Source organism: Apium graveolens, chromosome 5 (assembly GCF_009905375.1).
Source record: "Apium graveolens cultivar Ventura chromosome 5, ASM990537v1, whole genome shotgun sequence".
NCBI classification, from domain to species: domain Eukaryota; kingdom Viridiplantae; phylum Streptophyta; class Magnoliopsida; order Apiales; family Apiaceae; genus Apium; species Apium graveolens.
The window spans coordinates 290,763,108-290,774,311 of NC_133651.1; the positions used below are offsets into that span (position 1 = coordinate 290,763,108).

The 11,204-nt window shown below is 40.5% G+C and overlaps 1 pseudogene; it reads left to right on the forward strand.

The window, feature by feature from the left end:
- The first annotated feature begins 879 nt into the window (after positions 1-879).
- LOC141661020 (PHD finger protein MALE MEIOCYTE DEATH 1-like) lies at positions 880-5,336 on the forward strand (annotated as a pseudogene).
- Positions 5,337-11,204: the final 5,868 nt, after the last annotated feature.

An 11,204-nucleotide genomic window follows, 5' to 3' on the forward strand; every position in this document is an offset into this window, starting at 1 on the left:
TAAGTAGGCCTGCACCTTTTAGGTTATCCGGAAGGAATGGAATGATTAGTGTGATGTGAAACCTCCACAAATAAAAAGCTCCTTGGACTTCCCTATCCGTATGGCCGGCCAATCCGTGACAACCCCACAACAAAGAGTGAAATGCCAAGCCCTTTCTCTATTAAAGCAACAAGCATGCGCTCAAAATACCTCCTAAACCCCAACCCACCTTGTTTGTGTACTGGAACAGCTACCACTTCCTTAGAGCAACACTAACTTACCGCTCTCTACTATAATAAAATCCAAGAAAGAGAATAGCTCCGTAATAAAAAAACTGCCATTAATTACACACACGCAAGTAGTGGCTCGGCTGGAGGAAGAATGGTTAGAGCTATCATTGCCGGAGCTAGTTGAAGAATGGTTCTCAGAAGTAGTATTGGGCGAAGAAGTGCTATTCCTGAAAGCGAGTGAGTAGACCTCTCCTCTCCTCTCCTTCCAGTCGAGTCTCTTTCAGAACCTTCCAGTCGAGTCTCTTTCAGAACCTTACAGTCGAGATACTACGTAACCTATATACGGTATACGAACGATAGAAGACTTGAGTCTATAGAGAATGTCACCCAGAAGAAAGATTGACTGTAGATAGGTAGTGGCTTCCGTGCAATGCGCTCATATCTCGAATTGCACGGAATCCACTACAACATTCGGGTAATGAAGCATAATCTATTGGGTCAACAACTGCTGGATCTACTACTGGACCTGGAGCTGCTCCCGTGTCTTTAACTGCTGCTCGTCCTGCTTCATTAACAGCATAATCATAGTAAGAATAAAGTCTACGTACTGGAACAGGATTAACAGCTTTAGGCTCTTCTGCTCCTGTTGCTAGCTTACGAACTATTAGCCATGGAACTTGCTATTGGTGATCATGGGGCAGCAGGTTCTACGCTAGGCACTATATCTCCATCTGGCTCTTCCTTTCTATCACGATAATCAGACTCTCGATCGTAGGCATTAGTCACCACCTATTATTAATGTAAGGAAACCCATCCAGGAAAAACGACCACTACATGGTGAAGTCTGTTCCTACGCCTATTCCCGCCCAAAGGATCTCCAGTAACTTGTTTACGGGTAACAGAGCCAACAGGTTAGGTTCCGGTCTTTCTGTTCTTATGAAGTAGCTAATTTCGTTCCAATGGCAGCTAAAGATTTGTTTATTACTAATGTAACGGTCGGGGTAACACCCATGCGATCCCATAATCGCGATATAGCGCTCAATTATAGTCATAGAATGGATTTGATGATGGGTAGGCGGAGTCTATTGGCATGGAATATGGAATCTTTTCCACGTAAGCTGGTTGTGCAAAGTTTGTTTTTTCATACAGGCAGTGTGATTTGGGGAGATTTTGTTTGCTCCGCAAGGTAGCCAGAGCCAGCCAGTTTTTCATTAAAAAGGCATGATAGTCTTCAACTGCAGAAAAGTAGTGCGGAGAACTAGTCATAATTGTGCCTGCCATGCAATTCGTACTGCATGGCGAGATTCCTCTACCACTCTATAAATAGAGGCTCGATAAGTGCGACTTCAATGAGCAGACGATTACTGAAAACTTTCAACAGAATGCCTTTTTGCGGCAGTTACTATTTCCGGAAATTGACTGAAAGTCGCTTTACCGTGCATACATTAGGAAAAGAGTCCTAGCTGCTATACTAATATCTACTTCTTTAGCTAAACTGTAAGAGAGTAGAAGGAGCGGATACACCTTTTCAAAAGGCTACCGGGGCAGTTGCCAACATCATAATGGAGATCTTGATGTACTTGGACAGTAAATGCCAGAGTGAGCCAGGCAGTCAAACCCGATCGGGAAGACCTAGTAGGAGGTTCGACTCTTGAACTCTATCACAGTCTAGCGATGGACGAGGGAATAGCCTTTCCGAGATAAAATACAGTACAAAGACGAGAGGAAAACTTATTGATGTAGTTGCTTGTAGTGATTTCGTCGAGATTGGATTGGTGTTGACCCGAGGAGGACGGCTAATAATTTATATTAAAAATAGCGGACCGATGGGGTCGTTTTTCAAGCACGAATAGAACGATCTAAAGGGGGTGTGCACAGTTAAGAAGAATAAGTTGTTTTCAAGTTAATCAGATGAATCCTATAATAAGTAAAAGGGACGAAAGGGATTGATTGGGAAATTAAAATGTTAAAGCAAATAATGAATTAGAAATGAGAACCTGGTGATATGCTGTTAGCTCATAAAAGGGCTCCTTCAGAGCTTCAATGACAGGTGTATCGCAAGGTCAGATGCTTCCTTTGCTAGCGAGGTTAGATCAGTCAAATGAAGAGTCTCCATGCCGTATTCTTCTATGTTGCCGAACCTATTGGGCGCATCCGAAGCAAAGTAGAGTTTTCCAGTAGACTAGAGATAGAACTAGCACTAATAGATCTCAGATTCCTAGAAGAGCAATAAAGCGAAAGAAGCAGAAGAAGGTTCTGAAAGAAAGCTAGCTCATCGCCTCAAATAGAGCCTTATCACTACGCCCCTGTTTCCGATGGGGAAACCACAGACAGATATAGAGTTTAGGCGGGCGGGGGGGCATATAGAATAGGTCCTGCTATAGAATAGCTATTCCAAAACAACTTACTGGATTTCATTCCTTTTACAGGGGAGTTGACTCTCTTAGTGTTCGTAACTATGGAGAAGTAGATCTTCATCCGCAAAAGCGTAATAGCTCACTGGTCTAGCCGGGAAGAAAGGCGGATTCCCCCCCCCCCAATTAAATAGTCTTTGCGCGGGCCGGTCCCCGAGAGTTAGAGGGTTATCAGCCAAAGTTTACAGAGTAGCTTTTCCTTTGGTAAAGGAGAGTTTCGTCAGGTTGAACGTTTGTTTGGGATCAGGCTTAAGGTTATGAAAGATGCTCGACCAAATGGGAGAGGTTATTCAAGAAAGAGAAAAGCCAAGCTTTAACCGGCGTTAGGAGAACAGCATTCCCCGGTGGGGGAGAACCTGTTGAGAAGTTGGGTAAGGTAGAGGAAATACACAACCAAGCTATCTAGCCGTAGGAGATACAAGCATTGGTGTTTCTACTGCAGGGTTTAGCTCCTAGCTATCGTAAGCCCTTTTTTTAGGAATACATATCATAGACCATATACTTCCGTTGGATAGGGTATATAGATAGAGGAATCCCCTGTTCCAAGCTAAGGTACGGAGTAATCAGCTTTTACTTGATTGAGTACCTTACAGCAGGTATTCTTTAATAAAGGATACAAGCACCGGCTAGCGGCCTAAACACCAGCGAAGGAGATGAGAGTTAACTCACCTTTGTTTAGGACAACCAGCTTTCACATTGGTGTTCATACGAAGGATTTCTCTTAGTAGACGTGTTGCTAGACAGTCCCGCTTCGCGAAGAACCATATTTAGTTGTACACGACTGTTAAAACAATACTTCCGGAACAGCGATAGGAAGAGAACAACCAAACTATTCAAGTGATTGATTACCAAGGATTGCTGGCCGAAGCGAAGGTTGTTCACTTACTTAGTTGTTATACGCCCGAAAGAGCGTTAGATTCGATTACTTTCATTCTCACCATTTTGTGACCAAAAGAAAGTATCACATGATTATCCCAGTTGACGATGAGTGGACTAAGCCACTGGATGATGGGGTTTTTGATATGAACACTCATCTTTTACATGGGTTGATTCATTGTAATGGTTTCGGCCATCTTCTTTCTATCAATGGGATGGAAGGTGGGTCTAAGTTCTTGTATGGCAAAGAGATAATGGATCTTTGGGACAGAATATGCACCAATCTTCACACTCGGTAAACCGCAGTTCTTAAAATCAATCATATTCATTCTAAATTCTGTTTGCTGATATGCCTGAATATCTTTTATTTTTTGACCTTTTCAGTAAAATTACAGTGGAGGACGTGTCTGTGAAAAGGGGGATGGATCTACGGTTGCTTCACGGTATTGCAGCATACGGAAGGCCATGGTTTGGCAGATGGGGATATAGATTTTGCCAAGGGAGTTTTGGAGTAACTAATGAAAAGTATGAAAGGGCTATTGAGCTTCTTAGTTGTCTTGGACTTGATCAGATCATTCAAGACTTTTGTTCTTCGAAACTCTATAGTGATGTCAAACGGATCATTTGTTATTACAGGGACACAAGTGAATCTGAATTGATCACAATCAGGGATCTGTTTCACTTCATGCTTTCTCTCAAGTCCCGGGGTTTGCCTGCAAGAAGATCACCCACTAATGCTGTACTATAAATTTGTTCAAGATCCTCAGCAAGAAAATATGTGCAGAATAAGAATGCCAGCAAAAGGAAAAATGGAAGGTGCAAGAAATTCACCACGCTGGCTTCCAATTTAGACAGTAGGTGGCCAATGAAAAGAATGCAGTATGTTGCTGAAGTTGCTGTTAATGCACTTAGAGAAAAGAAAGCAGCAAATGGGGGATATAATTGTGAAACGAGCAGGCAAGAAGTTCGGGATGCAGCGCGTATGCGAATTGGAGATACTGGTTTGATTGATTACATTTTAAAATCAATGAACAATGTCATTGTTGGTGGGCACGTTGTTTGTCGAGATGTGAACCCACAAACTCGTGTGTTGGAGTACACTATTGAAGAGGTTTGTGAGAATGGAGCTGCTGTTCAAGTTGATCCAGGATCGAATTTGGTTGTGCTTTCACAGGATCAGCCACAGGCTATAATGCCTGGGATTGATGTTTACTCAGATATTGCATACTTGTACAACAATGTGTTTTTGGAATATCAGAACTCAGAATGGGTTGAGCTGGCGGTTGAAAGAGTCCTCGATAGTAAACAGTTTGTCAAAGAGTGGCTTTTTATAGATGAGCCTGATCAGCTACTGAGGTTTGTTTGTAGGGTGATTCCTCATTTGAGTGATTTGGAAACTGAATTTACAAGGGGATATCCGCCGGGAGAACACATTGCAGTTCCTTTGCGCGATACTTACTATCAGGGAGAGGATTTTGGTAACTGAAGTTAGTGGACTGGAGGGAGTGGAAGATGGAGAGGTGTTATTTGGCATAGTTGAATCGGGGTCTGAACTATGCTTTAGGGCTGTTGGAATGGATTTTGGTTCTGAATTGAAGTATGAAGGTGGGGCAGATAATTGGACTGTTAAATGCAAATGTGGAACAAGGGATGACGGCGGGGAGAGGATGGTGGCTTGTGATATTTGTGAGGTTTGGCAGCATACTCGCTGCATTGGCATTGATGATTTCAATACTATGCCGCCTTTGTTTGTATGTGACAGCTGTTGTGCTGCCCTTGCTCCTCCAAGAACCATTCAGCCGAGAATATGACTTTGAGTCTCTTGGGGCTTGTTATAACTATTGAGAGGTGGTTTGTGGAGTGCTAACTAAAGAATGATTGCAGCTGTCTGCTCATTTACTGTACATGTTCACCGTCGTAGACTACATGACATTCTGCCTTTATTGTTCTCTGGTAGAAAACAGAGATAAGATAGAATTCTTTTGACTGTGTGTTGTACATGATCATGATCTTGTAACCATTCAGTTCATACTAGATATCCTCAATCTGTAAAGAAAATAGATTCTAAGTACATAATCTGGAGACCTTGAAATGGAACTAAGCAACGGATGAGTTGATTGCTGCTGCGCATAAAGAAGTAGGAGCGCGCTTAAAAAAATAGTAAAAGAATAGCTGTTCCTCTTGCTTTCCTTAAGCTTCGCATAAGCGACTACATACCTGCGGCTCCCGGCCTCTTAACTTATTAAGTTCTTTCCTTTGAAATGAAACAAGCTTAAAAATAGAATATCGTAAGTTAAAGAAAGAAAATTTTTAAAAGGCTTTCATATAGAGAACCCCCATCCCTCTCTAAAATTCTATCATTTGGATATATAGTATCACCTTATACCCCTTATAGAGATAAGACTGGCCTATCTCTATAGTGAATTCTATCCAGGGTTCTATCATCTATAGAGTGTGGACGCTGGCTACTAGAACTAGCGGTCGTAGGGCAGCATGGAGCTGAGTTAGGCACTTCATGTTTAAAACATTCCAATCCATCTACAGGGGACCCTCTCACAGGGCTAATTTATGGATGCCCAATCCCGGAAAGTATCAGAGGCTGTCGAGCGATCCAGCCTCTCCCTGCATATATGGGTAGTCTAGTACACCACGGTCACAGCGGTGGCGGCCTCATAGTACACCAACGTGCCGGTGTTACTATGCTAAAATCCAAGGCTTATACTCTGGCTTTTAATCTGACCAAATCATATGTTCTGTTCATATATGTCTGTTGATTCTGGATCTAATGTTACTCCTTCAGTCTCTGTTTTGCTATATCGTTATACCACCAGTCGGAATATGAGATCTACGATAGCTTTTCTCAAGAAAAATATTCTGACATCGGGTGTAGCTAGATTACCCGATAAGGTTGCACACCTCTCTCTGGGTAATGATCAACCATCTGATGAATCATCATCCTCCAATGTTGTCTCACGTCGTATTCCTCGTAATATTACGATTAATCGAAATAGAACTCAGATAATGCCTAATAGTGTTCTGGGTTCCCATATGTCGTATGTCTGTAATTACATGAATAATATTCGTTCTGAAGCGCACTTCAAAGTAAATCCTCCTGTGTTGACTTTTCCTCATGCTTTGATAGACTGTCTATTCGAAAGTCAAACAACAACCTTTATGGGTTTAGGATATCGTTTTAATCCAGGCCAATCAGAGTTTATCATGCATGATGCTCGATTTCCATCTAGGTTGATGAAGATGAGTTACACTTGCTGGATGAATTCGCTTCATTTATCCATGAGTAAGAAGATGTCATCGGCACGGGAGTTGTGTTCGTTTAGTCGCCAGGATGGAATGAGAAGTGTCTTAGATTTGAATTACTATAAAAACTTAGTGGAGGTTATAACCCTCTTTAATGGTACCTTTGGACGTTTTTTAATATTAACCTGTTCGGGGATTGGTTGCACAGTGTGGTATAAATTTTTCCCATGTATTGATGGTCAAGTTCCTATGGAGCTCTTTACACCTATCGTCTCATATGATCCTATCAACAATATGGACCTTTTGGATCCCTCCTACAATTGTGTTGAGTTTACAGCTCAAAAGGATATATCTGAGAAGATCAAATCATCATTTGCGAATGTTCCCCCATTTTCTGGGATGAATATCCCGGCTAGTGGTGTGGTTCTTCGGAATGTATGTTTAGGCATAATGATTGCCTTCTTAATTACTACAGGTGTAGTAGATATGAGTAATGTAATGAACAATGTATAGAAGGATCAAAATGGGCATTGTACTTCATTCACTTAGTGTGTCTAACGTCTTACGTTCTCAAAACAACAACCTTGAAGATTGTATTCTAAAGCGCTTTAACTCGTCTTTATGTAGACGTGAACAGCTATTGGAAGATATTCTCTTTGTTTATAACGATTTAACTACAACTACAAGATGGTCTATGCCTCTTGATCAATTCGAATCAATTCTACGACAAATAGCATCGGATGAATACCATCTATCTCCACTAAGATATCTTCTTATCCCGGAGTATGCTTTTCAAAAGTCTTTTGTCGAAGAACTGGTATTATCATACCCTGATATCATGTTTCGAAAATGTCGACAGCATCCTGGTTCTATAGAGGTTCTTTTACCGCATAATGATGATGTAGTGGTCTACACTGGTTTAGCACATTTCTTGTATCGTCTCTCTTGTGGTAGCTTACCGCATAATGAGGAATGCCGAATATTGAATCAATCAAGTATCGAGTCATTCTATAAAAGTCTTCTAGGTAGAAGGGTTCAAAGGTTGTACTCTATTGAATTAGATGAATCCTTGAATTTCATTCAAAAAAGGCTTTTATTAGAGACGTTGTCTCCTATCCTTCTTGATAGGTCTGTCTATAGACTCATATCAGAGTTATTGGAACTCAATATCTTCTATAAGGATATGTATTATCCACCATCACCTTATGGTATACCAACTCTAGGTGAAATATGCAGAGTCTTATTCAATCTATTCTTGGCCGAAAGCTTTGATCTTGGCTTTGCTCGAAAGTATCCTAGTATTGAGTTTGAGAGGTATTATGATACTATTTTTATCTTTATTAAAGACGATGAACAAGAACAGGCTTTCTCCGGGATAGAAGATATGCTGGCAGATCTTGATCTAATCAACGGCTATATAAAGTCTATCGATACTTTAGGATGTATGTACTCGAGAATAGGACTTGTCAAGAAAGTCTTGCGTATTGCACCTGATGGCACGTTAGAACGTGGGGAAGATCGATTTGATTGTATTTGATTCGAGTAGGATGTTGCTATGCAGTAGAACGATCGAAGAAAGAAACCTCTTGCATGTGCTCTTTCGTCACTGTTGGATGTGAGGTTACGTAGTATCTCGACTGAGTTGAAGAGGCTTCGCCGACTGAGAACAGAAGAGGCTTCGCCGACTGAGAACACCTAAGAAAGAAAGCTTCTAGAACACTTATCTTATGCAACTACTGTGGTACCACTGCAGTGAGGCTTCGCCGACTGAGAACAGAAGAGGCTTCGCCGACTGAGAACACCGCTACCCTAATAGAAAGCTCCTTGATGTGCCGGATAAAGCAAATCTTGTGCCGGACTCCGATCCCTATGCTTTTCTAACTCACACCAGAACAACTGCTTTCTAAGCTAAAGGAGTTTAAGCCTTCCTGTACAGGGTTCTCTCACAATAGCAAATACAAGCCAGAGATATGTTCTTCTTCTATCTCTTTATCTTTATCTAGAAATATTAGACTACCCTCCCGACCCCTTATAGAGTAAATCAGGCCTATCTCTATAGCTAGAACTCAAAATAGAGTTTGATTATTTCATATAGTTCTACCATCTATAGAGTGTGGGACACTGGGTACTTTAACTATTGGTTGCAGGGCACTGGTTAGTTAAGTAAGAGCTTTACCAGTAAAAACATTCTCCTTTCCTTATATAGAGTCTTCTTTTAAGGCTTCTTGTTTGGATGCCCAATCCCAGAAAGTATAGAGGTAGTTGATTGATTCCTACCTCTCCATGCATATATGGGTTAGTATAGTCTAGTATACCAGGACCACAGGGTGGCGGCCTCATAGTACATCAACGTGCCGGTTTACTATGCAAAATCCAGGGTTTCACTCTGGTTCAAAAGCAAATTTTCTATGATACCAATGATACCAAGTATACGTTCTAATATGTATGTTCTCAAATGTTCTATTGTTACCACATCCCGCATAGTACCAATCCATTGCTATATATCATTTCGTTATATGAGAGCATCACCTGCTTTTTCTCTTTCCAAATTGAAAAATGCTTTGGATGTATCTAAAGTTACTGAGAGGTTGGAGACACTATCTCTGGTTGATGATGACGGTGATCTGGTTGACAATAACCGTGCATCCTCATCTTCATGCTCGACCTCTGGTTCTAACAGACCAAGCGAAGGGGGGATACCTTCTCCAAGATGCTCGGCCTCGGCCAGCGAGATATTTGATCCATTTTCATCTTCGTGTCATCATGTTTTTCTGAGTCGTTATTCATTTTATTCATCTTCATCTTTGTCCTCACAACTAGTGTGTCATCGCGTACCTGGTATGGTAAGACAATTTTTTCTTCCTTATTCTAGTATAAGTTCACTTATGTCATATGTTTCGAGTGAGATTATTCAAAATCCTCTATCTACCGAGTTCAGAAAGACAGTGGATGTAATAACCCCAATTTTTGAGAAATTTTGAAACCCTTATGAATAGTGTTTTTGCTGAACGAGAAAACTTTTCATGCCACGCTATGTAGGGGTTCTGTTATTGATCTTATGGGATATTATTAGTACTCTATGAGGTATATAAGTGTATGTAAAGATCGTCAGAATCCAATTACGAACACTTTGATTTTTCCCGGAAATCCACAATATACGGAGAGAATTGAGTATAAGGTAACAGGATAAAAAGGATTTAAATTAAAGGATTATAAGAGAGGATCATAAAAGGAATATAATATATTGAGAAAGGTTAAGGGAACCTAAGTAATAAGATCCCGGGTATGATCCCTCAAACGATAAACGAGAACGAAAGATAAGCGAACCGTAAAACAAATAAGTGACCAAGAGACAAGCTTGTACAAGAAGCCAGGGATTGTGACATCATCAAACCACAAGGTGTGGACAAGTGGGAGCATAATGACATGTGCAAGGTGACACAAGCATGACATAGGGAAGGAGGAAGTGTGGTTGGTTTATAACCACACAAATAAAAGGTTAATTAAGTCATTAACCAAAAACAACACAAAAATCAACCAACCAAGCAAATCATTTCATTTTCATCAAACAAAACACAAAAATATCATTCTTCCCAAGCTAGCTCTCGGCCCATTTCTTAAAATTTGAAGATCCAAGCTCCACCACTTATTATTTAGCAAGGTAATTATCCTAGCTTCTCCTAGTTAAGTTACATACTTCCTATAAGTTTAAGCTTCTAATTCCAAGCCAATCTTTTTCTATAAATCAAGGAAGAAGATGGTGAATAGTAACCTTCAAGAAATAACTTTAGTTTTCTTGGATTTTTATGAAAGATTAAGGTTATACAAGCAAGGATCAAGGTTCTTTTAGGCATTCAAAGCTCTTGGGTTGTGTTAGGAAGCTTCAAGGAGGTATAAACAACTTTCACCTTTAACTTATAGTTTGAACTTTGAGTTTTGATGAGTTTATGGATGGATTAATGTCTATATAGAAATATCCATGTATGTATAGCAAGATCCATGTATGTTAGATAGTTGGGTTGGATTTGTGGTGATTTTGGATATGAATCTTGGTTAATGGTTAATGAATCTTAAGTTATGGATTAGTAGATCATGTTTGTGGTTGAATAAGTTGGAAAACCTTGAGATTATGGACTGACTTTGCCTTGATATAAGTTGTGTTTGATGTATTGATGATGGTTGGGTGGTTTGTAGTGAATTGGTAAAGAATTGGAGTGGTATAAATATTGGTAATCGCGTAAACATAGCCGTCGTAATGTCCGATTTTCTTTGGACTGTTTTTGTGCATAGCATTAGGACCCGAGAACCCCCTGCTAGATTGTGACCACTGCCATGTTTAGATAGCTCATGTTACGAGCTTCGTTTTGATATGTAGTTCGTTCGATTCCGATTTACGGTTTAGGAGAAACGACCGTTTCAAGTAACGGCGTTTCGCGAACGAAACTTT